The 27031-nt window shown below is 41.1% G+C and overlaps 1 long non-coding RNA gene across 1 annotated transcript in view; it reads left to right on the top strand.

The window, feature by feature from the left end:
* The window catches only part of LOC147574691 (uncharacterized), a 39665-nt gene extending 22184 nt beyond the window's left edge, over nt 1-17481 (top strand). Inside the window, exons 4-5 of the long non-coding RNA XR_015243413.1 lie at nt 16679-16765; nt 17230-17481. This is a non-coding gene — a long non-coding RNA (uncharacterized LOC147574691). The remainder of the gene's footprint in view (nt 1-16678; nt 16766-17229) is intronic.
* The last annotated feature ends 9550 nt before the right edge of the window (nt 17482-27031 follow it).

Genomic DNA, 27031 nt, shown 5'->3' with positions numbered 1-27031 from the left:
TCCCGTTTCTGTAAAAGAAATTCTTCTCGTGAATATGATGTTTACTCTATTTTGTTTACCAAATTAGGGAAATGTCGCTCGTTTTCTAACTTCCTAAGAACTTTTTAAAACCTCATGTATGAGTGTTGAATTTAATAAAAACAAGCTGGAAATTATTGAAATGATCAAATGGTTCTACTCCCTTAATCTGTTAATGTAGTGAATTATATTAAAATAAATTCAAAGTATATTAGGGTAAATGTTATTTGGTTCTACTGTATTATTCTTTTAATACTTTGGTGAATTCATTTGCTGACATCTTATGAAGAATTTTTATATCTATCCACATAAGTGAAGTTTGTCTATAATTCTCCTCTCCTCCTCTGTTATTTTTTGTCTGGTTTTGGTAATAGGGCAATGCTAACCTTATTGAATAGCATGCTTTCTTTCTTTCTTTCTTTTTTTATGATCTGCAGCAATTAAAAATAATTTTTTTTACGTTTATTTATTTTTGGGAGATAGAGAGAGACAGAAAACAAGCAGGGGAGGAACAGAGAGATGGGGGAGACACAGAATCCGAAGCAGGCTCCAGGCTCTGAGCTGTCAGCACAGAGCCCCACGTGGGGCTCGAACTCACAAACTGTGAGATCATGACCTGAGCTGAAGTCGGCCGCTTAACCGACTGAGCCACCTAGGCACCCCCGTTTTTTGTTTTTGTTTTTGTTTTTTTACCAGAGGCTTCATGTCCAGAGTAGAGCCCAATGCAGGGCTTTAACTCACGACCCTGAGATCAAGATCTGAGGTGAGATCAAGAGTTGGATGTTTAACTAACTGACTGAGCCACCCAGATGCCCCTCCCATTGTAGTTTTGATTTGTATTTCCCTGATGGTGAGTGATGCTGAGCATCTTTTCATGTGTCTGTTGGCCATTTGCATATCATCTTTGGAAAAATGTCTATTCAGGTCTTCTGTCCATTTTCTAACTGAATTATTTGCTTTTTGGGTGTTGACTTTTGTAAGTTCTTTACATATTCTGTATGCTAAACCTTTATTAGATATGTCATTGGCAAATATCTTCTCCCATTCCAAAGGCTGCCTTTTAGTTTTGTCAATTGTTTCCTTCACTGCGTGGAAGCTTTTTATTTTTATGAAGTCCCAATAGTTTATTTTTTTCCCTTGTAAGGCTGTAAGTTTTAATTTTCCTCTGCATATTGCTTTATCCATACTACAGAATTTCTTAGGTGTAATGCACTTATATTAATATATTTATAAATTATTTGTTATTTTTCTTCCATTTCCTCTTTTGCCCCAGAAGTTATTTAGAAGGATATTTAAATTTTCTATCTATATAGATATAAAACATTTTTTTAAATTTCCAATAATTTTTTTAGAACAGTTCTAGATTTACAAAAGCATTGCAAGGAAAGTAAGAAATCCCATATACTCTCCACCTAGTTTCCCCTAATACATATATACATTTTTTCAGTTCCTCCTATTATTAACATCTTACATTGGTAAGGTACATTTGTTATAGTTAATAAGACATTATTGATACATCATTATTAAGTAAAGTCCATATTAATCGATTTTATTCAGAATTCCTTGTTTTTTTTTTTTTTAACATTTTTTAATGTTTATTTATTTTTGAGAGACAGAGAGAGAGCACGAGCGGAGGAGGGGCAGAGAGAGAGGGAGACACAGAATCTGAAGCAGGCTCCAGGCTCTGAGCTGTCAGCACAGAGCCTGACGGGGCTCAAACTCATGAACTGCAAGATCATGACCTGAGCCTCAGTTGGACGCTTAACTGACAGCCACCCAGATGCCCCTGTCTCATGCTTTTTTTCATGATCAACCTGGGGTTATGGGCTTTGGGGAGGAGGACTGCAAAGTTGAAGTGTCATTCTCAGGACATCTTATCAAGGGTGTCCGTCATTGGCATCGTTTCCCACTACTGATGTTCGCCTTGACCGCCTGCCTGGCTGACGTAGTATGTGTCAGGGTTCTCAACTGTAAAGTGATTCTTTTATCCCCCTTTCCGTTGGGAAGGAGGCTACCACGTGCAGGTCACACTTAAGGAGTGGGGGTTTATGCCCCGCCTCTCTGAGGGTGGAGTACGGACACGATTTATTTTGAATTCTTCCGCAAGGGAGATTTGTCTCGTCTTCTTAATTAAGTTATTCAATGATGTAGTCATGTCAGTGTGTGACACAGGAATCTGTGTTTTAGAAGCCCTACAAGTGATGTTAAAGTTTGTGAACAACTGTTTTAAATTATTCTAATGCGGGAGTCCTGCCCTCCAGAGATTCTCATTTGTCTGGAGTAAAACTGGAGAGAAAAAATATTTTTAAAGTAATTCAGATGACTCTAATATACAAGCAGGGCTGGGAAGCAGCAGGCTAGTGGGAGCAGAGGGTGAAGTGAGTTTGGAGTTACTAGTAGGTCCAGATAAGACAAGGCTTTGAGAACCATGGTCAGGAATTTAGGTTTTATTCTAAGTGCAATGGAAAGTCTTTTTAAAAGTTTAGGCCGATAAATCCCATGGTTTGATTTGTGTTTTAAAAAGATGTCTCTTAACCATACAATTATGCAAATAAATGAAGAAAATTTGTGTACATTATAGGATGATATCTGTAGGAAATAATTTAAATGAAAAAAGTAAGATGCTAGCACTATTTTTAATTTTTTTTTTAATGTTTCTTTATTTTTGAGACAGAGAAAGACAGAGCATGAAAGGGGGGCGGGGGTCAGAGAGAGGGAGACACAGAATCTGAAGCAGGCTCCAGGCTCCGAGCTGTCAGCACAGAGCCTGACGTGGGGCTTGAACTCACGGAGTGTGAGATCATGACCTGAGCCGAAGTCGGATGCCTAACCGACTGAGCCACCCAGGTGCCCCTATGCTAGCACTATTTATAATAGCCAACCTTTGTGTAAGAGAGGCATGCATATGTATGCCTTATATTTTCAAAGAATCAATCAGAGTACAAATCAAAAGCTAATAAAATTGTCTCTGTGGGAGAACAAGATTGGGGGATTTGGGCAGGACTAAGCTCAGTTTTGGCCAACTCACTTTATCAACTTACTTTGTTGTAGTTTTGACTTTGGACCCATGTAAATATTTTGTATATAAATTAAAAAGCAATAAAGAGAAAAACCCAGAATTGGAAACAAATGGCCCTAGCCGGGTATCAACTGTGTATCAAGATACTAAAACTATACAAAATCATTACTAGAAGTGACTTTAATATGCAGTATTTTTAAAAATATGTGGTATTTTGATTTCAGATCCCTAGTGAGGTATAGCCCAAGAACAAAACCCACAAAGAAATATTCAATTGTATTCAATAGTCTTACTTTAAAAAAAAATGTGGATATATTTTTGAGAGAGAGAGAGAGACAGAGGGTGAGTGGGGTAGGGGCAGAGAGAGAGGGAGACACAGAATCCAAAGCAGGTTCCAGGCTCTGAGCTGTCAGCACAGAGCCCGACGCGGGGCTTGAACTCACAAACTGTCAGATGATGACCTGAGCTGAAGTCGGATGCTTAACTGGTTGAGTCACCCAGGCATCCGAGCAGTCTTACTGTTTTAAATAATACTGATATTGCTAGTTTTAAACTTTTACAGGTCTATCACAGGATAAAGAAAATAAGTAATTATGTTAATGTTAGAACCAAGATGTTCAGTTTAGGAGAAAAGAGACACATAAAATCAGAGAAGTTGGGTAAATACTTTGTAATCTTAACTTTGAAATAGAAACACCAGTATAATATTTTATTTTTTTCTTTCAAAAACCAGTACATACTTCCTAATTCTGTCCTCACCTTTCCAACTCTGAGAAGATGTAAAAGCAATAACAATACTGTAGCAGTAAGCACCCTAGTATCCAAATTGTGGATTTTCAACTAAAAGGAGCCTGGGCTCCTTGGAATAATGGCCAATTGCAGTTTGAGATGAGAAATGTAATAAGATGAACATGGGACATCTTATTGTAACAGAAAATAACCAAACTATCAAAGACTAATGGGAAAAATCTAGACATCAGGAAAAGAACAGTAATTGTAATTTACCAAATCACATCAGATACGTAAAATTAATAAGAATGCAAAACAGCAAATAAACCTCCATGGCCACCACTGAAGGTTACTAGGGCACCAGCTTATCAATAAATTAATAAATTAACAAGAAAGAATCAAGGGGCGCCTGGGTGGCTCTGTCAGCTAAGCTTCTGACTTGGGCTCAGGTCACGATCTCATGGTTCGAGGGTTCGAGCCCCGTGTTGAGCTCTGTGCTGACAGCTCAGAGCCTAGAGCCTGCTTTGGATTCTGTGTCTTCTTCTCTCTCTGCCCCTCCCCTGTTCACAAGCGTGTGTTCTCTCTCTCTCTCTCAAAAATAATAAATAAACATTAGAAAAAAGAGAAAGGATCAAGTATTTATCTTGCCTTTTTAAAAAATATGTTTATTTACTTTGAGAGAGAGAGCAAGAGAGAGAAGGTGTGCACTTGGATGCACGTGCACTATTGGGGGAGGGACCGAGAGGGAGTGAGAGAGAGAATCCCAGGCAGTCTCTGTGCTGACAGTGCAGACATGGGACTTTATCCCATAAACCATGAGATCGTGACTTGAGCCAAAATCAAGACTTGGATGCTTTACCAACTGAGCCACCCAGGTGCCCCTATCTTGCCTTTCAAACTTCATTTCAGGGTAACCAAAAAATTGATGAAAGTTTTTTATGGAAGAAGTCCAAATAATAAATACAGAAGGGATGATAGAAATAGAAAATCACCAGTTTCCCACCTACTGGAACTAAGCAACATGTTGGTCAATGAATGTTAGAGTCCTAAAGTAAAAAGTTAATGGAGGATTTTGTGATGGAGGGATCAAGTTGATGTCACCCAAATTCTCTCATCACTTTGGCGTCCATAGAAGGAACAACCAGACATTACATGTTTCATGACACAGTGGGATAGGAAATATACAGCATTACCCAAAATATTCTTGCTATAATATTAACACTTAATCTAATCAACTCTATTTATCATCCTCCCCCAGCCCCTACCCCAGAACACACACACACACACACACACACACACACACACACACACACACACAGATCAAGAAGAAGCACTTAGCCAAATCCAAAATGTCAATCAAATCTACAGGGCAGATCTACAAGATGAATGACTCCATTTTTTAAAAAAAGTCTATCACATGAAATGTTATATATCCATACAATGGAATATTATTTGTCAATAAAAAGAAAGTACTTCTATGACATGGATGAGCCTTGAAAACATTATGCTAAGTGAAAGAAGCCAGTCACAATGGATTAAATATTCTATGATTCCATTTGTATGTAATGTCAAAAATAGGCAAATCTGTAGACAGTAAATAATTAGTGGCTGCCTACAGTTGAGGTTGGAGGCAGGATTGGGGGATATACTATATTGTACAAGCATAACCACTACCCATTTCCAGAACTTTTTCATTGTCTCAAACAGAAATTCTATATCCATTAAATAATAATTCCCCATTCTCCACTTCCCACAGCCCTTGGTCCCCTTTGTTAAATTTTCTGTCTCTATAAATTTGCTTATCATAGGTACCTCATATAAACTGAGTCATACAGTGTTTGTCCTTTTGTGCCTGGATTATTTCATTTAACCCAATGCTTTATTTTTTTTTTAATTTTTTTTAATATATGAAATTTATTGTCAAATTGGTTTCCATACAACACCCAGTGCTCATCCCAAAAGGTGCCCTCCTCAATACCCATCACCCACCCTCCCCTCCCTCCCACCCCCCATCAACCCTCAGTTTGTTCTCAGTTTTTAACAGTCTCTTATGCTTTGGCTCTCTCCCACTCTAACCTCTTTTTTTTTTTTTTTCCTTCCCCTCCCCCATGGGTTCCTGTTAAGTTTCTCAGGATCCACATAAGAGTGAAACCATATGGTATCTGTCTTTCTCTGTATGACTTATTACCCAATGCTTTCAATATTCATCCATGTTTCAGAATTTCCTTCCTTTTTAAGGCTGAATAGTGTCCCATTGTATGTATAAACCACACTTTATTTATTCATCTGAAAAGTTGTTTCAGTCTTTTGGCTGTTGTGAGTAACGCTGCTGTGAATATGGGTGTGTACATATCTCTTCAAGTCCCTGCTTTTACTTCTCATGGGTATATACACAGAAGTGGAATCCCTGGATCATATAGTTCTATGTTGAATTTTTTTTAATGTGTATTATTTTTGAGAGAGAGAGAGACGGAGACGGAGACAGAAAGCAAGCAGGGGAGGGACAGAGAGAGAGGGAGACACAGAATCCGAAGCAGGCTCCGGCTCGAAGCTGTTAGCAAAGAGCCCAACACAGGGCTCGAACTCATGAACTGTGAGATCATGACTTGAGTTGAAGTCAGACACTTAACTGACTGAGCCACCAAGGCGCCCCTTTATGTTAAATTTTTGAAGAACAGCTCTACGGTTCTCTACAGTGGCTGGACCATTTTGCATTCCCATTGTTAATGCACTGGAGGTTCTGTTTCTCTACATCCTTACCCAAACTTGATATTTTCTGTTAAATTTGTTTTCTTGATTATAGCCTTCCTAATGTGCATGAAGTGGCATTTCATTGTGTTTTTGGTTTGCATTTCCCTAATGACTGGTCATGTTGAGGATCTTTTCATTTACTTATTGGCCACTTGTGTATCTTTGGAGAAATGTCTATTCGAGTCTTTTGCCCAGTTTTGAATTGGGTTGTTTGTGGATCGTTGTGGTTGTTGAGTTGTGGAAGTTTTCTTAAATATACTCTGGATATAAATCCCTTATCAGATCTATGGTTTGCAGATATTTTCCCCAGCTCCATTGGCTTTGAGGGTATGGAGGTAGGGACATCTGTTGGGGGCAAGATTCCCCTTTGGAGTGTGTAATACCTTCCCTTCTGCAGAGGTACAGGTTGGCTGGGGCACTGTTGTACTTTTCAGGTACCACCATCCTCTCTGGGAGTTTCTATGTTCCAAAACTCTACCCTGAGTCCTTAACTCTGGAGCAAAGGCCATGATCACTGTGAGAGAAAAAATATTGGATAGAATGTCTGCAAATATACTGCATTCAGATGAAACTGGCTTAAAGAATAGGAAGTATATTGTCTCACTAGGAGTGAACCCAACCAGAGGATGGGCCCCAGAACTAGCTGGTTGAGAGGTTCAACGGTGTCATCAAAGCCCCAGATTCTACTGGCTTCTCAGTTTTTCTGTATACAGTGTTGGTTTCATCCTCCAGCTGGCTGGCTCCCCTCTGTTGTAGGTTGGCCATTTCTGACATTCAGGGCTAGGTACTTTCTCATTTCTACCCAGCAGATATTCATGTATCTCGCTGACGAGTCCTGAGTCATATGCCCCTTCCTGAAAAAATCACCAGCAAGGGACATGAGGTTGCACATAGACCAATGTTGCCCACCCTTGAAGCTGAGAGGATTGGTCTTCCCAGAGGCATATGCTCCATATAGGGGGGGAGTGAAACAGAACTGTGGTTCCATCAGGAAGGAGGGGCAGATGAGTGCTGGGAGGCAATTGGTTCTATTTACTACACCACTGCTGATAAATCTCCAAGCTGGTAGCTCAGAAAGGGTCCACTCTTTCTCTCCCATCCTGTTATCTCTAACTTTGAGTCATTCCAGTGTTCTTTTGGGAAACTCATTTTTTGAGGGGGTGTGTGCCTTTTATAGTTTAGGCTGTGTGGTTCACACTGTCAATCTGCTTTATATCTTCCAATATTTTTTCACTCTTCAGAGGGTCTGGAAACACTCTCTTTCCTATCCCATGTATGCCTTCAAGTTATTTTTTCTGTTTAGATTTCTTCTATCATTCTAATGGGATGTTGGGAGTGAGAAGCAACACAGGCCCTATTGAACTGGAGGTCAAAATACCTCTAAATTATCAAAATTTTCCTATTTCTTACTACGTGACCCAATTCTTTGGCTTAAAATTCTCCATAAGTAGGGCTTATTCTCATGTTGGTCTACAGACTGTTGCTGGTCTGTTAACCATTTGATACAAGTCTTCAACAAGGCAAATATAGAAAATTGGAATGAGCATTTAGAAAATATTATTTAAAAAGTGACATTTCTGAGCCATCAAACATGTAATCAGTGGACTCTTCTTTTCGAACAGTGCAGAGACAGCCATAGGAGTAACTGGATTCTCTTGCATGAACCGCCTACTAGTCATGCGTGGCCAGGCTACATCGTAGTCCAGAATTGATTGGAAAAACAAAGCATCCGACTGATAAACAAAATCTGGCCCTGCATCACAGAAAGTTTGAGAAGTCCAATGTGCCAAATATGAATATCCTCAATTTGGGAAGTAGCTTTATTTACCCTATTCGTAGATACCCTCATGGCTATATTTTTCTCATCTGTTATGCAGACTGAAGATGTCTAATCATTTTTGGTTGTTTTTTTTTCTAATGTTTCTTGGCCCGATTGTGTCACCTCAGTGAAATGAAACAACTCAGTGTAAAGATTGTTAGGACGTCAGAGCTAGCAGAGTTTGGTGTTTTCAACAGCAGTAAGTGTTGAACTGCCTCAGAGGTGCTGCTTTCCTTCAGAGAAGCTGTGCATGCGCCTTCTCCTAGATTTAAGTCCTAACTCCTTGCCTTGGGCTCTTAAGAAAGACATGACTTGCCATTATCTTTTTTTTTTTAATATGAAATTTATTGTCAAATTGGTTTTCATACAACACCCAGCACCGTCACCCTTGATCTCTGCCTTCAGCTCCCAGCTACTTAGCTCGACCATTTCTGCAATTGCATTTTTATTCTGCTTTCCTGTCTCTCCTTCCAGGTGACCTGGAACGGACCCAGAGTTTTCAGTTTGTTTCAACCTCTTGCCTTGGCATCTTCTACTAGTTCCTGTTTCCCTCGGGGAACACTGCTTCATTGCCTTTTTCTGAACCACGAGTGTATCTCCACGTCCTCTCCCCACACAACCAGGAGGCTATAAAATAATATTCACTAATATCGATTGCAAATCTCCTATGTACAAAGCTTTATGCTAGTTGCTTGACATGTATTATCTCACTCCGAGGCAGATTTCTTATTATCTTCACAGGACCCTGCAGTGTCATACAGCTTGTGAGTGGCAGAGCCAGGATTTGAACGCAGATGGCATTAGAATCCAGCTGTGGAGAACTTTCTGTTCAGGTTTCCTGTGAAAAAGGAAGGTTATACTCTCTGCTTTATTTTCAATACCTTTATGAAAACATCTAATAATAGTCTCTCTCTCTCCCTCTCTTATATATTTTTTTTGTATTGTTCTCCTTGTCCTGAGAAACAAAAATTTCAGCTGAATTTTTTAAGAATCAAAGAGGCAGATTCTGTGTTTTTGAGGTTATAGTCGATACCTTTGAGGCCACCCTCTTAACAGTATTCATAGCTTGGAGAGCACTTTCTGCACTGTGTCCCCATCTAGTTAGCACTTCATCACTTGGAAGAGCTGTATATAATTAATATATAAAATGTTAAGCAATCAATCATGGTATCGATCTGTAGGATATAGCTGGTATTGAAACTTCCCCACCTCTCTCTCTCTTTTTTTTTTTTTTTTAAGAGAGAGAGTGCATATGTGCAAACAGGGGAGGAGCGGAGGGGGAGGAAGAGAGAGAATCCTAAGCAGGCTCCATGCTCGGTGTAGGGCCCAACATAAGGCTCCATCCCACGACCCTGGGATCATGACCTGAGTCGAAATCAAGAGTCAGATGCTGAACTGACTGACCACCCAGGTGCTCCAAAACTTCTGCACTTGCCACAATAAAAGAACCATTTCACTTACTCATTTCATGTCTAATATCAGTTCCTTATCCCTGATGTAACTTGCTTGAGAATTCTAAGTGCTGTGTTTGAAAGATGGCTTTTGATAGAGAATCTTACTAAAAGTTTCTGAAAACATAAATAAAGGTTCATTTGTTCTCTTTATGTATTTTTTGATAAGATGACTTTTCTTGCATTGGCTTTGGAAGAACATTGAGGACATCGGATATCTGTCCCTGTTTAACCTCCATTCCTATAAATTGCCAGACTTAAAAATTGTAAAGGTCTTTTATCTGGGGGGGAGGAACAATGAGTTTGGTATTTTCGTTTGGATATTACCACCTCCCTCCAGCATGACACATAGTCTTTTACATGTCTGTTAAACAGTGAAAAGGTAGAAATCCAAGGGAAGAATTATTAGGTATAAGAATAAAAGATATTCTTGGTTAACTTTCCACTGAATTATCATTGCCCTTGTCTCACACCAGGTGGATTTCTGTTGCAAAGGAAAGAGTCAGGGCAACTTTGGATCCAGTTAGCCAAAGGAATTAGCTAGATCCTAATATACTATGACCCTGACTTCTGAACTTTCTTACACCAATTTGGCAGCTTAAAGAGAAAATCACCTAGGATCTAAGATTACAGGAAAAAAACAAAACAAACTCTGAAGGACCAGTGTGAGGTGTTGGGAAATACTTCAATCTGAGAAGTGCAGTTAGTTCCAAATGAATTTGGACTTGAGAAATTAAACCAGGAGAAATAAAACGATCTGCAGGTATGTAATCTTAAAAAGCCAAGTCATTTCAAATTTGTTTTTTTTTAATACCAAAAACTCTCTTTCCTCAAATTAAAATACAAAGGAAAGGTATCTCTAACTTAGATTCAGAGAAAATTTGCACAGAATATATCAATTTAAAAAATATATAAAAATGAGTATAAATAGGAAAATGTCAAAATCCTACCTAAAACCAAACTGAGTATGAGGGTGAAGTCAGAGAAAGAATTATTGTCCAATGAACTATCATTGTTATAAATTGTTCTCAAACAAGCTGTTTCGCAAAATGCCAGGCCAGAAGAAGGCTTTAACAAGAAATTGGAAAACAATCCTATTCTCCACAATTAATAAAGGAGCTTTTTCTCCAAGGAAGGGTGGCAGTACTTGTCTTTAAGTGAAATAAAAATATGTAGGACAGTGCCTGGCACAGAATCAGGATTCAGATTCTTTCCCCTTTTTAGTGGAAACAGACGATCTGGCCACTTTTAATCTTATTTTGAAAAAATAATTTTCTTTAATGTTTATTTATTTTTGGGAGAGAAGGAGAGACAGAGTGTGAACAGGGGAGGAGCAGAGAGATAGGGAGACAGAATCAGAAGCAGACTCCAGGCTCCCAGCTGTCAGCACAGAGCCCGACGCGGGGCTTGAACTCACAAGCCGCGAGATCATGACCTGAGCCAAAGTTGGACAGTTAACTGACTGAGCCACCCAGGCACCCCTGGCCACTTTTAATTTTATTAAAAGCTCTTGAACTTACAAAATGCAGGGAAGAGGATGTCTTTAGATAGGTGTAGTATCCCTCAGCTCTCTGGGGACACAGGTAATCGCCAGGGTACCAAGAGGGACTCTCTCCGATAAAGTCTAAGTGTTTTCCGGCCAGGTGCAGTACAGGAACCACGGTCTCTGATCCAAGTTGGTCAGCCTCTGGAGATCCCTGCTGTCCAGCTAGAGGCAAAGGGCATCGATCAGTTGTTTGGAAACTCTTTGATCAGACCAAAGGTTATTTGGTACTTCATGGATTTTGCAGTTTTGTGCATGTGCGTGCATGCTCTGAGCCTACTCGTTCTCCGAGTCATCTCTTTCCTTTTCAGCAAAGTTGTTCTATGGTGTACCTACTTTATACCGGGATCTGTGCACAGCAACGGGATTACAAAGATGAGTAAGATGTGGTCTGTGCCCTCTCAGAGGAGTTTTGAGTCTAGAGCAGCCATTAGACGTAGAAAGACATCACCCAGATTTTACAACACGATGAGTGTCATAATCACATGCAAAAGCTACCACAGGAATTTAAAGGTACCACCCAACTCAAATTGGGGCTCAAGGATGACTTCGTGGCAGAAGTAAAGGCTGAGGCGAGGAAGCACGAGGGAAGAACCTGAATTAGTGATGTTGAAGGGGAGGGTGGGGAATGGAGCCTCAATTTTCTCATTCACAAAATGAGGATTATAATGCCTGCCACATAGGGCTTTTGCAAGGACTAATTAAGATACATATGTAAAGTGCTTAACAGAGTCCTCTTACGTGCTAAGCACACAGGAAGTTGTTGTGGTGGGTCATGGTGATGATGATGATGATGTTGATCTCTTGAGTTAGAGGCAAGAACTTGAACAAAGACAGAGAAGTTCTCTTAACACCGTGGATTCATACTCAACCCCAGGTAATTCCTTTTCCTGAAACAGGAGTCTAGAAATTAACAGCCATATTAGTAAAATGTTGCCCATGACCACAGTACAGTTAAAAGCCAAAGTCTGCATCCCTTTCTAATATATACCCAAGGTAGAATAAAATAGAGCCCCAACTACCAGAAAAACTGATGCAAAAATGCTAACTTGTTCTACAGTTGTCCAAACCTTTATAGCCTCCAACACATGTAACTTTATTATATGAGCTAAATAAGCCTTTTCCTGAGAATGAGAAGTGATAAGAAGGGAAGTAAATGTTCCTTAAAGTAAATGGCTCTATATATTTGATTTTAGAAAGTTGCCAGTTACTGCTGAGTTTTCCTATTAAGAATCGGTATCAGGTATCTTTTGCCACAGTGATGGCACATAGCAATCACAGAATCCTAGTGGACTGACACGACAAAAATCTTTACTTAGCTCGGAGTCTGTGGATTTCTACAGACCTGGACCGGATCCACCTGATCCTACTTGGGCACGCTTATACAAATCTGTGGCTTATACATCTGTAGCTTATACATCTGTGGTAACTGCAAGTTGGCTAGATGCCTCTGCTGATTAGGCTGGGCATGCTCACATTTGTAGGGGTTGGCTGGCTATTGGCTGAACTAGGATGGTCTCATTTGGGGTTCCTGGGATTACTAGGGTAACTTAAGTGAGCCAAGGTAGAGGAGAGGAGGAGCAAACCTAAACACGCAAGCGAATTCAAGCCTTTGCTTGTGTCTCATTTGTTAATATCTCATTGCCAAATCAATTCACTTTACTGATGTCAGAGTCCGTGAAAGGGCTTTACCCAGTTATAAGGCAAAGGGTGTGGGTAAGGGAGGGTGAACAATTAGGATGGTTTTTACAAGATTACAATTTTCCCTCCAGCCAAAATTAGTCAAGTATTTCCCACATGTGAAATATGGGAAGCCCATCCCGGGACACCAAAAGTCTCATCCAATTATAGATGCAGGCTTAAAATCCAGGTTCTCATGATTCACAACATCAGATGTGATTCTTTTTTTTTTTTTTTTAATTTTTTAAATGTTTATTTATTTTTTGAGAGAGAGAGTGAGAGACAGAGTGTGAGCGGGGGAGGGGCAGAGAGGGAGACACAGAATCCAAAGCAGGCTCCAGGCTCTGAGCTGTCAGCACAGAGCTTGACGGGGGGGGGGGGGGGGGGGGGGGCTCAAACCCACGAACCACGAATCATGACCTGAGCCAAAGTTGGACGCTCAACTGACTGGGCCACCCAGGTGCCCCCTGATGTGATTCTTCTTGATGCAGAGACTTAAAAACTAAAAACCAAGTTATCTGCTCCCACACGCCTCACATGCAGTGGTGAAAAGGAACAATATAAATGCAATGAACATTCCCGTTCCCGAAGTGGAAGAATGGGATGTCCATGTAGTTCTGAAATCCTGCTGGGCAAATATTATCAGATTCCTGCAGTCTGGGCTCGGAAATGTTTCTAATTAGACCCTAGTTCTGCTACCTGGGAATGATTTATCATTCCATTCTCTGCTGTTGTTGGCTCTGCCTTCTGATATCTCCTTGACCTCTTGTGAAGACGGCATTAGAGGGTATGCCCTCTGAGCAACTTTCTCTGCCTGCTTCCTTTCTGGAGAAGGTTGGAAGCCTAGAGGCCTTTTTACATTTTGAACAGTTTCTCTCCCTCTTAGTATGGGCTGGCTACTTTTGCCATTATAGCTATCTCCATGATTTGTGAGTTTTATACAGAGTTTGACTTACCTGGGGTGCCTAAGTGGCTCAATTGGTTAAGCATCCAACTTTGGCTCAGGTCATGATCTCATGGCTCATGAGTTCAAGCCCCACGTCTGGCTCTGTGCTGACAGCTCAGAGCCTAGAGCCTGCTTCAGGTTCTGTCTGTCTGTCTCTCTCTCTCTCCCCCTCCCCCACTCACACTCTGTCTCTCTCTCTCCTTCAAAAATAAATACACGTTAAAAAAATTTAAAAAACAAAACAAAACAAATTTTGACTTAATTCCATGTGCTGAAAAAATCCCCTCCAATTTTGGGGGAACCTGTCTCTCTCTTTGGACCGAATCAGTGCTAATTTGGAAATGCCAGGCTGCTGTGATTCCCAGAAGCCTTTTTGTCCCACTAGATGGATCTACTCTGTCCCACCTGGAGTCTTCCAGATGTCTCAACAAAGGTCTCACACCTATACTCTTGATTTGGTCTGTATCCGGAGGCCATATCTTAATTTGAGAACTCTACTGCCTTGAGAGGCTGGATTTAAGAACTAGTTTTATTTTCCAACTTGGCAAATTCTGGTCCTTCTATTTTCTGTGAAAATTCTGCCTACAAACTGGCCTGTTCTTTTCTGAGTTCTTCTCTTTCTTGAGGTGGCTTATGCAGTAGGTAGTAAAAGCCAAATGATACCGTCAACATTCTTCCTGGAAATCTTTGCTCATGTCCAAGTGTTCATTTGGCACATTTTCTGTCTTCTAAGTTATTGCAGGCTATGCTTTTACCAAATATTTTTCCACAGAAAAACACGGGTCACCATTTTTCCCACCTCTCCTAGTAATTTCCTGACCCTTTTTCCAGCCTGCATTCATTGCCCAGTCTAAAGGTCAAATGCCATAAATTTTAGGTTTTGTTACAGCTGTATTACACTTCTAGATATCAATTTACTTATGCATTCTCTCTTGACACAATGGTGCTTCAGAACACATGATGACAAAATCTCATAGCAATCATTCTTTAGCCCAGGGGGGTGTGCAGTTTAGCTGATTAAGGTTGAGCTTAGGTAACCTTGCCTAAGGTTGCTCACATGTGTAGGTGTCCCCTAGCTCGTCCCAGGCCAGGATGACTGGGGTAATTTAAGGCCAGTATGACATGTGTTCCATGTACCTTTCAGCAGCCTGGCCACGTTCTGATGGGAGTTGTCAAGGTGCATGAGCTAGAGTGAACTTCTTTTTTTGTTTTCAAGTTTATTTATTTATTTTGAGAGAGAGAGAGCACAAGCAGGGGAGGGGCAAGGAGAGAGGGAGAGAGAGAGAGAGAGAGAGAGAGAGAGAGAGAGAGAGAGAGAGAATCCCAAGCATGTTCTGCACTGTCAGTATAGAGCCCAACGCGGGGCTTGATGCCACAAACTGTGAGATCATGACCTGAGCTGAAACCAAGAGTCAGATGCCTAACCGACTGAGCCACCCAGGTGCCCCCAGAACAAGCTTTTTATACATAAACTAAGATGGATAACCTGAATAGATATAAATGGATGGATAACTCATAAGCCTAAACAAATGCTCTGAAAGAATGTAGGAGGATATTTTCAAATAATAAAATAAAAAATTGATAGATTGGGCTTTATCAAAATAAAAAATTTCTGCTCATCGAAAGATAGCAGTAAGAAGGTGAACAAATAAACCATAGGTTGGGGGAAAATGTTTGCATGATTTATATCTGACAAGACTTGTATCCAGAATATGTAAAGTACTCCTAGAAATTCACAGTGAAAACAATGACCCAATTAAAAATGGGCAAAGTCTTGGTCAGACCTTCCCAAAAGAGATACAAGAATGGCCAGATGAAAAGAGGTTCAAATGTCATTAGTTATCAGGGCAAAATGCACATGGAACCCCATTTTGACCATTTAAAGCAAGAAGACAGACAACAGAAAATTCTGGCAAAGATATAGAGGAACTGGAGCATTCGTTATTTGGTGTAAAATGGTACAACCATTTTGGAAAATTGTTTATCAGCTTCTTATAAAGCTATACATCTACCCTAAGTTCCAACAGATCCACTCCAAGGCATTTACTGAAAAGAAATGAACATATATGTCCACACAAAGACCTGAACAAGAGTATTTATAGCAGTTGGGGAATCTAGGTGTCTCAGTCAGTTAAATGTCTGACTCTTGATCTCAGCTCAGGTCTTGATCTCAGGGTCACAAGTCTAAACCCTGCATTGAGCTCCTTGCTGGGCATAAAAGCTACTTAAAAAAAAAAGAATATTTATAGCAGCTTTATATATACTATCCCCAAACTGGAAACAACCTAAATGCCCTTCAAGAAGAGAAGGGAAAAGCCGATCTTGGTGTATCCACATGTGGCTAGATCTCAAATGCATCATGTGAAGCAAAGAGGTTGGACACAATAACAGTGCATACTCTATGGCTTTGTTTACATAAAATTAAATATAGGGGAAAGTTATCTATGATGATAGAAATCAGACAGTGGTTTTTAGGAGTGGGGAGGGCAGTTGACTGAAATGGGCCACACAGGAACTTACACAGAAATGATCTTATCTTGTTTTGGACGGTGAGTATATGTGTATATGTGATTGTCAAAACTCATCAAACTGAGCCTTCAGATTTGTTCACTTTATTGTATGTTAATTCTCTGAAGATGGTTTGGGTTGGGATGGTCACCAACTACGTTTTAAAAACAAGTAGTTGTATTTCTGTGTGGTTACTCATTTTTCCACAATAGAGTTCACAGCTTAAAGGGGAAGTCAGATGCTTCAAGAACATGGAAACTACCACCTGTGGTATGATTCCCTCAACAGCTTTTATTTCTAGGTATATATGAACATACATACACATCACTTACAGTTTTGTTGTGGGTGTTTTGTTTTGTTTGTTTTTGCACAAATGGGAACTACCATACATCCAATTATGCAACTTGGGTCATGCCTCCCTTGAATGGATATCCTCTTAGTTTGGGTTTGCCCAAAAGCAATTTGAGTAAAGGACCTGGGAGGCAGGCAGCTGTATTTATACCTTTTCTTTTCTTTATAGTAATTCCGAGGTGTTTGGAATGAAATCTTCAGGAGGGTAATACGGGAGAGGAAAGAAAACCAAAGGAAAAAAAAAAAAAAAGGCAGAATCACTAAGTTGAATAGTGCAGTGGGGCTTATGGGACCAATGTCATGGAGACTCTAAGAAATAATGTAGAATGCACCTGAGAATTGTCCCTCCAAAGGATGGGAGGCAGCCCCATTTGCTGAGGGTTTCCTGGAAGTTTAATTTCCTTGTACTTGCAGTCCTCTCTGGGAGCACTGAGAAAGCACCTCCGCTTTGGAGCAAGTCCTGGGGTAGAAAATCTGAGAGACCGCAGCTGGCACTTGCATCGAGAAACCTTCATCATGCATGGGAACTGTCCACCATGGCTGCACGTGAGGTCAGGGCTGAGGGGGTGTGGCACGTGCACCATTATTAACATGACATCTTCCCATAGTAACACATAGATCTCTACCACTCTTTTTATTTTTTATTATTTATTTCTTAGAGAGAGAGAGAGAGAGAGAGACAGAATCTCAAGCAGGCTCCGTACTCAGCACAGAGCTGAGTGGGGCTCAATCCCATGACCCTGGGATCATGAACTGAGCAGAAATCAAGAGTTGGACACTCAACTGACTGAGCCACACAGGTGCCCCACTCTCATTCTTTTTAAAGGCTGCAGAACATTGCCTGAATGTGCCATGATGAAATTAACCAGAAGCCCAGGCATATTTTCTCTTTTCGTGCTGTGGCTGGTGATGCCCCTGGTGCTTCAGCTCAGACTTTCGGCTGGCCTGGTTAGTGAGGCTGTGATAGAAAGCAGCTGAAAATGGTTTGTTAAAATATTTGAGATTCTTCTCAAAGGCAGAATAAGATGTCATTTCTGGCTGACCCAAGTATCTGCAAGACAAAGAGAAAAACATACTGGAAATAAAACCAAATACAAATCATTTCAATATGTCAATGTTTGCACCAACAAAGCCTTCCATTTGCGGGTATCTGCTGTCTATCTACTCACTTGTGCTCACTTGGATAACTCTTCCCCACCCGTGTGCCCCCCCCCTCCTTTGACTGATGTTGCTGGTAATACCCACCCCCAACACACACACACCTTTTTTGTTTTTTTTAAATGAGAGGCACTCCTCAGTTCTCCTTACTGATGTCCCAGCCTCCCAGTTAGACCCACACCCATATCCAATCCAGCTTTCCATTGATAGCCTGATGACAGAGCTATGTCCCTACTCATGCAATCTGGTTTGGGAAGGCCCTTATGTCTCTTGTGTGACAACAGACTGTAAGAACTCGAGCTGGCATCTTGTCATCTTGTACAAGGTCCAAGTAAATTAAACCTAGGTAGTCTTGGGGATGTCTACAGCTCAAAACTGCGATTGACATACCAAGCCCCAAAAGGCAAATGAGGGCTTTCAAGTCATATTTCCCAAGGACTAAAATAATCTGAAAATCGTCATATGGAGAACTGAAACAAACGTTGCTAAAAGTCCCCTTTTCTCTGACTGTGATTATAATGCCTTTTCTTAATGTTTATTTTTGAGGGGGAGAGAGAGACAGAGAGAGAGTGTGAGTGAGGGAGGGGCAGAGAGAGAGGGAGACACAGAATCCGAAGCAGGCTCCAGGCTTTGAGCTGTCCGCACAGAGCCCAACGTGCGGCTCGAACTCGTGAACCGCGAGATCATGACCAGAGCCAAAGTCAGACCCTTAACCGGCTGAGCCACCCAGGCACCCCAATGCATTTTTAATAGAAAATAAAGAAATGTATCAAAACATTTTCCCATAACTTCATAAACTAAAATTTATGTATTTGCTTATGCTTGCTGGACTTTACTTTTCCTTGACATAGTTTTGAATTTTCTAAGCACCCATTTACTGACTTGATACTTCTAGGAGACAGACTTCTGATTTAGTAAAGTTCTGCTAAGCCTTAGACAACATAGAATGGAAAGAGTATTTCCCTGTTGCTCCTTCTGTGTCTCAAAGGCCACACTGCCAGGCCACCTGTGCAAATCACCTCTACTATTACTCAATGGTAGCTTAGGGGTCAAGAGTTGGGAGGGGTGTCATTGATGTCTCAGATCAAGGCATAGCACGATTGATCCAACTACTAGCTTATCTTTGGGGATCTCTATCCTGGAGAGACAGTTGACTCTCCTTACCTGCACTAGGTATGTTCTATAATGTTGCTGTGAACACTGAGTTAGCAAATACTGAACCATTGCCTCCAGGGGAAATACAGGGTTAGGTTCTTTCAAGTCACTGGTCACACATTTTCATCAATTGATCAATACATAACCTAGTTTTATGTGTGTTTTTGTTTAGATACCTTAATATATATACAATTGCTTCATTAACATTGAACTCATGGCCAGCAGCAGTATAAATCATGCCTGAATGAAGCTTAGCTAACACACATATTTTCTCCATAAAGCACGTCACAGCCTTCTTGAGCTTAGGGACACTAGACGGCACTTCAGGATCATGCTCAGGTGTCATTTAAGCAGCAAAATCACCAGGAAAAAGCACAAAAGATGTGAAAGACATGGCACTAAAAGGACCACGAGAAGGACTCTCTTTTACAATTTGAGAATTGAAACAAGAGGGTAGAGCATTGCTCTTATACTTCAGCTGTGAATGTATGCTGTCAGATGTCTCAATTTTTTTGCTGTCCTGTGCATATCTGCAAATGACCCCCAAAGCTGCACCAGTACCGCAATTAATTTTAGCAACTAGGTGAATTCGTAAAGTCAGAATCCTCATCTAATGAGGATGGACCGTGTGCTAGACCAAATAAGTCGTCACTGCCCCTTTAAATATACTCCGAGCCTTAATGTTGCTCTCTGACCCATCGTGACACCGAAAAGGTAAGATTAGGTTGGAAGCTGGGACAAGAGGCTAAGTTTAATTTAAAATGAAGGGAGGGACTCTCCAGTCCCATGTCAAGGTAACCTTTTGAAGTCAGAAGTGTGCAACACTCTGCTCCTGCTCTTTTTTGTTGATGGTGTTTGGTTCTGGTAGAGGTTTCCTTGCGAGCCCTGTGAAAGCAGTGTATGGACTCCCGCCACCATATGTCTAGTGGATGACCTCATGTCTTGGTGTGAAACAAGTTACTGTGAAGCGAAAACCCAAATACCAAAACCGGCAAAGTTTGTGAGCAGGGATTTCAAGGGGAAGCCTGGTTAAATCTATATGTGATTGTTGTGAGTTTCAATTTTCTTAAATACGACATAACATTATATAGAAGCCATCAGTAGTCTCCATGTTAGCCATTCTGTTGTTCTTGATAAGAGTCTGCTCAATTTGTGTGATGTGGTAACGCCATCCATTAGATCACCTTGGAGGAAAACAAAATGGCAAGAGAAGATAAAAATTGCCCCACATGTTTAAATTCCTGTTCTGGGTAAATTCCGATCTGAATGAATCACCATCCTGCTAAGTCATATAACTCTCTCAGCTTGTTCTCACAGAGTGGATTCAGAGTGTCTTCTAACCTCTTAATGAATTCTAGTCTGTATCCCTCTCAGATGACATAATCATTCATGTGTGCTATTTTTCAGGTCTCTCCCCAGCTTTTGCCTCAAAGTGTAAATTTGCTCTCCAATGTCCTCAAGCTTTTGGGCATAAATAGTTCACTAGTGGGCATAATTGTATTCTGCCCCATTCTCACTAAAAAATGTAATTTTTCACAATATTAACTCGTGTATTATCAATCCCTGTTAATCACTAACTATATGCCAGGAACTATGCCTAGGTCACGGTTGTCTTTTTCACCTTTTAAGAGACAGAAACAACTTTCCGACCTGGACCCATATGGTCTTAACATTTCTACAGTTTATAACTTACCAAGATATGTCATCTACGAAACAAGTAACATTATTACATTGGGATTAACTATGTTTGGAATAAGGAATTGGTTTAAAAGTGGATATAGAACCAGTCTTCGTATATTTTCTCTAAAGAATCCCAGCTCTGAGATCAACTGGGTCAGGCACTTAATCTCTCCAGGCTCAATTTTATTCATCTGTAAAATAAGGGTGCTGGACTAGAGGACCTATTTGAAAATTTTATTATGCTTTCTAGGGACCTTATACTGAACTGAGTATATTTTGAAACTGGCAAATAGAAATACTCCAAAGCCCATAATACTCATTGAAAGTTTAGGACTCTTGGGGCGCCTGGGTGGCTCAGTCAGTTAAGCGTCTGACTTCGGGTCAGGTCATGTTCTCACAGCTTGTGGGTTTGAGCCCCGCATCGGGCTCTGTGCTGACAGCTCAGTGCCTGGACCCTGTTTTGGATTCTGTGTCTCCCTCTCTCTCTGCCCCTCTCCCACTCATGTTCTGTCTGTCTCTCTCTCAAAAATAAATAAACATTAAAAAAATTAAAAAAAAAAAAAGTTTAGGATTCTTAAAACCCAGTGTATGTTCAAGAGATGTTACTACAAAGTTCTTAGATAGAGGGTTCAAAACTGCTTGCTAAGTACCCTACACTGTTTCCTAAAGAATTTATATGCATTATTCATTTAATCCTTATAAAACAACTCTGAGTTAAGTTCTATTATTATCATCCCCATTTTTTAGCTGATGGAAACTGGCACCTGAAGAGCTTAAGTAATTTGCCCAAGGTCACACAGCTCATACATGGCCAGATTAGTAGCACTCAAAGCAGGCTTGCTGGGTTCCACAGCCCCGGTTCTTAACCTGTATTCCAAAGAATAATTTCGATTGCAGTTTAAAACCTTTTGCTTCAAAGATAATTATGTTTGAATGGGGACTCTTGAATGTGCAAATGATTTAATTAGAATGATGGAATATCAGACTGGTAGAAAATTTTCTTGTTCCTCAAATTAAATCAACTTTGATAATTTTCTCTTTTTTTCTACTCTTCTGTACTTTGCAATTTTTTTTTTGTACTGAGTATGTATAATTTTTTTTTTTTAAGAAATAGAATTTACTGGGGTGCCTGGGTGGCTCAGTTGGTTAAGCATCTGACTCTTGATTTCAGCTCAGGTCATGATCTCACAGTTGTGAGATCCAGCCCTGCGTCAGGCTCCGCACTGAACCCTGAGCGTGGAGCCTGCTTGGGATTCTCTCTCTCTCCCTCTCTCTCTGCCCCTCCCCTGCTTGTGCTCTCTCTCTCTTCCAAAATAAATAAATAAACATTAAAAAAAAGAAACAGAATTTTCTTTTTAAAGAAGTAACAGGTTCACGGGCGCTTGGGTGGTTCAGTTGGTTAAGTGTCCGACTTTGGCCCAGGTCATGATCTCACGGTTCATGAGCTCAAGCCCCACATCGGGCTCTGTGCTGACAGCTCAGAGCCTGGAGCCTGCTTCAGATTTTGTGTCTCCCTCTCTCTCTGCCCCTTTCTAGCTCACGCTCACTCTCTGTGCCAAAAATAAATAAACTTAAAAAAAAATAAAGAAGTAATAGGTTCGCAGCTCAACTGAGCAGAAGATACAGAGATTTTCCATAGGCCCCCTGCCCTAACTCATGCACACTCTCCCCCATTATCATCCCCTTAGGGTGGCACGTTTGTTACAAATGATTAACCTACATTGACCCATTATTATCAATCAAAATCCAGAGTTTACATCAGGATTTTTTTTTTTAAGTTTACTTATTTATTTTGAGAGAGAGAGAGAGAGCGCGAGAGCACCCACATCAGTGGGGGAGGGGCAGAGACAGGGAGAGACAGAATCCCAAGCAGGTTCTGCACCACCAGCACAGAGCCTGATGCGGGGCTTCAACCCACGAACTGGGAGATCATGACCTGAGCCCAGACCAAGAATCAGACGCCCAACCAACTGAGCCCCCCAGGGGCCTCAGGATTTGTCCTTGAGGTACATTCTGTGGGTTTGGACAAATGTATAATGACATGCACCCGTCATTAGAGCATCACACGAAGTAGTTTCACTGCCCTAAAGATTCCAAGATCAACTGCTCATCCCTCCTTCCTCTCTAATGCTCGGCAGCCACTGATCTTTTTACCATCTCCATAGTTTGTCCTTTTTTAGAATGTCCTATTGTTGGACACACATAGTACGTAGGCTTTCCGGATCAGCTTCTTTCACTTAGTAAGGTGCGTTTAAGTTTCCTCCACATATGTGTGTTATTTTAAAATGGTAAAATACATTTGCAGAAGAATAGGATGCTCCCTTAGGTGGCTGTTCTCCTCTTAAGATGGGCACCGCTCTGGTTTGGCAAACGTCCAGAGAGGTGTCAGGCTAGAACTGTTTGAACCATCAGACCAAGCCCCCTGTGAAAGGAGTTTGCGATATACGCTGGCATCAGAAAAGAAACAAACCAGAGGGAAGGGCAAGCCTGCTGGTAAATGAGAAGGAGTGCGTAATCAAAGCTGACTTTGGAAGACCTATTTTTAGAAGAGTTTATGGCTCTTAAGAAGACTGAGTGGAGTGGTGATATTTTACTCAGTGTAATCACAAAGGCTGCCTGACAGAAGGCGAGAGGCAAGACTTATGGAACTTTGACCCCCTCCAGAGAACCAGATGGCATACCCTAAGTGGAACACATTATAGCAGTTTTAGATTGTGATGCACTCAGGCCATTGCAATACACTATCTCAGACTCCCTCACGAGGTCACGGAGGGGGGTGGGAAATGATGTCATGCCTTTGTCATGTGTTCTTCTTCAGGGGCAGTTGGGTTAGATCAGGAGAAAGGAGGAAAGTCTAGGTAGGTGTTTCTCCATACCCCTTCCAGGGAACTGGAGGCAGCCTTACTTCTTCCAAGGAATCCTTATTAGTTTCTGGAACGAATTACCAGTTCAGTGGCCCACATCTCTGACCGCCTGGCTCCCTTTTGTTCTCTTTTCTCTCCCCGGATCACTCATGAGTCTTCGGTCCCGTCTTCCTCCCTACTCTCCCCTAGTCCCACGCCCAGGGGTTGTGGGGCCAAGCTGTGCCCTCTATCTTATCACCACTCCACAGGAGCCCAGAAGAAATTAGAAGCCTCAGTCAATATTTAGAGGTGCCCTCTGCTGGTTGTTGGCAACTTGATCTCAAAATTAAAGTGGAAATAGCTTGTTCCTAGTTTGCTTAATGAAGTTGGAGTGGAAACATGAGCAGATAGGATAAACACAAAAGAAACTGTGGCGTGTTATAAGAGCATCTACATTCCACTGAATTATGTTTGGTTTGCTGCGGTTTGCAGCAGAACGGCAGTTTTCAACTGGATGTGATTTTTGCCCCCAAAGGGATATTTGGCAAAGTCTGGAGACATTTTGGTTTGTCACAACTTGGGCTGGGGGTGTGCCGCTGGCATCGGGTGGGTAGAAGCAAGGGGTGCTGTTCAACACCCTACGATGCACAAGTGAGCCCCCACCCCCGGCCCCCAGCCAAGGGCGAACCAGCTCCAGTAGAGTGAACCTAACTGAAAACAGGTTTGAGAAAGCTGACAAAATTATGGGGTTTGGAACAGTTTGGAACTCGAGTGGTCCACACCCTTGACTGTCCATGGAATCACGTAGGAAAGCTTTAAAATACTGACACTTGGGTCTCTGGACACTCTCATTTTTATTTAACCTCTGGTCTGGCCATCAGGATTTTTAAATCTCCCCAGATGATTTTAATATTCAGCCAACATTGAGAACCACTGAGATTTGAGATTTGAGAATCTCAAATGGATTGTGCTAAGAAGCCAGACCCAAAAGGCTAGACGTATGGTGTTATTCCATTTGTATGAAATTCTGGAAAAGGCCCCAAATTATAGGAAGAGGGAAGGGATTAGTGGTTTGAGGGGCAGGGAGTGGGGGGAAGGGTGGAAAACAAACACGTAGCACAAGCTAAGACTGGGGTGATGGACCAGTTCCATGGCTTGATTTTGGTGGAAGTTACTTGACTATGCATGTGTCTAAATTCAAATGACCATATACCAGAGAGAGTGAATTTTACTGTGTATACATTTTGAAAGTGACTAAAACAATACAAAAAAGCTCAAGAAATATAAAACTATAAGAAGGGGGGGAGAAAGCAACAATCACCCAAAGTTCTATATCCCCAAATGAGGGTGGCATTATTTCCAGATCTCTCTGTGCACATAGATGAAAAGGAAATGGATAGAAATAGATAAATATAATGTTCCTGGGGGTTTACCTACACATAGGACTGTGTTATAAATAATCCTGTTAATTTTGCTTGAATTATATATAAAATCACAGTATAAATTTACCGTAAATTTCATTGTAGTTGAATTGGACAAAAGCAATAGAAACAGAAGGGGTGGATGAATTTCAAATAATGCTTTTTTCACCACCAGAGATATTTTATAGACTATCCTTCTAGGGTTAAGAAAAGAAATTATGAAAGTCACTAATGGTAACTTTTTGGGGGGCACCTGGGTGGCTCAGTCCGTTGAGCATCCAACTCCATCTCAGGTCATGATCTCACAGTTAATGAATTTGAGCCCCACATCAGGCTCTGTGCTGACAGCTCAGAGCCTGGGGCCTGCTTTGGATTCTGTGTCTCCCTCTCTCTCTGCCCCTCCCCCTGTTTGCACTCTGTCTTTCTGTCTCCCAAAAATAAATAAATATTAAAAAAAATTTTTTTAATAAAAGGGGTTGGTAATTTTTAAAAGAAAGTATTGTTAGGGTTGCTGGAGGGGTTTTAGGTGGGGGGTGGGCTAAACGGGTAAGGGGCATTAAGGAGGACACTTGTTGGGATGAGCACTGGGTGTTGTAGGGGATGAATCACTGCAATCGACTCCTGAAATCATTATTGCACCATATGCTAACTAACTTGGATATAAATTAAAAATAAAGAAGGAAACAAAGGAAGGAAGGAGGCAAGCAAGCTTAATTTTGAACAGTACAGATGGATCCTTTGTTAGGAAAACAGAGGTGATACGAACTCCTGCTTGTGCTCCTACCTCCCTTTGCATTCACCTCCTGATTTTTGTTGCTTATATATTTGAAACTTGCCAGGAATTGTGACGTTTGCATTCTTTATGAGTTCTGTTTCTCCCAGCTGTTCAGTCTTAACTTAAAATTTAAAAGACTTCTGTGATCACCATCAGCCCTTTTACCGTGACTGTCCCATTCCTGAGTGGATTTGATTGGCTGGATTATATAGGTAAGTAGCTTTTCCAAGAGGCTTTATGGGTTCTATGTGACCTGAGTTCTCTAAAATTCCGAGAAATAATACCTGCCTGTTTAAACAACAACTTTGTAGTCTGTAATATTTCTGGGTTACCTTTTTCCTCAGAACTTCGAAAGTCTTTTTCTCTTAACATTGCTGAAGAGCTTTTTGAGACTAACTTGATCGATTATCCCCCCTTGTAGGTATCTTGTTTTCTCTGTCTATTGAAAGGGCGGGCCTACGCCAGCCGACTCCATCTTGTTCTGTGTCCTTCACCTTGACCACACCTCCTCCCCTTGAGTAACCCCCCCTCACCTACCTAACAGGACTCGACCCTTCCCCAGGACCCTTCCCCAGCCAATCGGCTGAGGCCATAGCCATTACCTCACCAACTGCCCCCAGGCCCCAATAAAACCTTTGTCCTTTTGAAACTCGCCCTCTTTCCCTGGTATCTCACCGCTGCGTCGGTGCAGGTAGGGGATTGAGCTCGAGCTAGCTCGAATAAAGGCTCTTTGCTTTTGCATCGGACTCGGCTCCCTAGTGGTCTTTGGGGATCACGAATTCTGGGCATAACATCTATGTGCCTGAAATATTCTTTATGTTTGAAGCTCATTAACTTGGAAACAAATGCTGATACTTTTTTTAATGTTAAACCTTCATTTAAAAAGTGTTGCGGCTACTTCCAATCAGTTCTGCTATCATTTCCGGGAAAATCTCTGGAATTATGTTTCTGAATATTTATTTCTCTTCCATCAGCTTTTGCAAAGGTCCCAGTTATCCTTATAGATAATTCTTATAGAGGATTGTCTTTATTTTTCTCCTTATGTATCATCTATCCTCTTAACTTCCTTAATTTCTTTGTGTTTTTCTTCAGCATTAACTAATTATCTCTTACATTTCCCTCGTGCCATCCATTCAAATCGTCACTGTTTCCACTTTCACCAGGTGTAATGCCCGAAGTTCCGA

This window comes from Puma concolor, chromosome D4 (assembly GCF_028749965.1).
Source record: "Puma concolor isolate L17-30 chromosome D4, mPumCon1.1.hap2, whole genome shotgun sequence".
In the NCBI taxonomy this organism is placed as follows: Eukaryota; Metazoa; Chordata; class Mammalia; order Carnivora; family Felidae; genus Puma; species Puma concolor.
The sequence above is the reverse complement of the archived record's forward strand: the minus strand, read 5'-3'. Positions and strand labels throughout refer to the sequence as shown.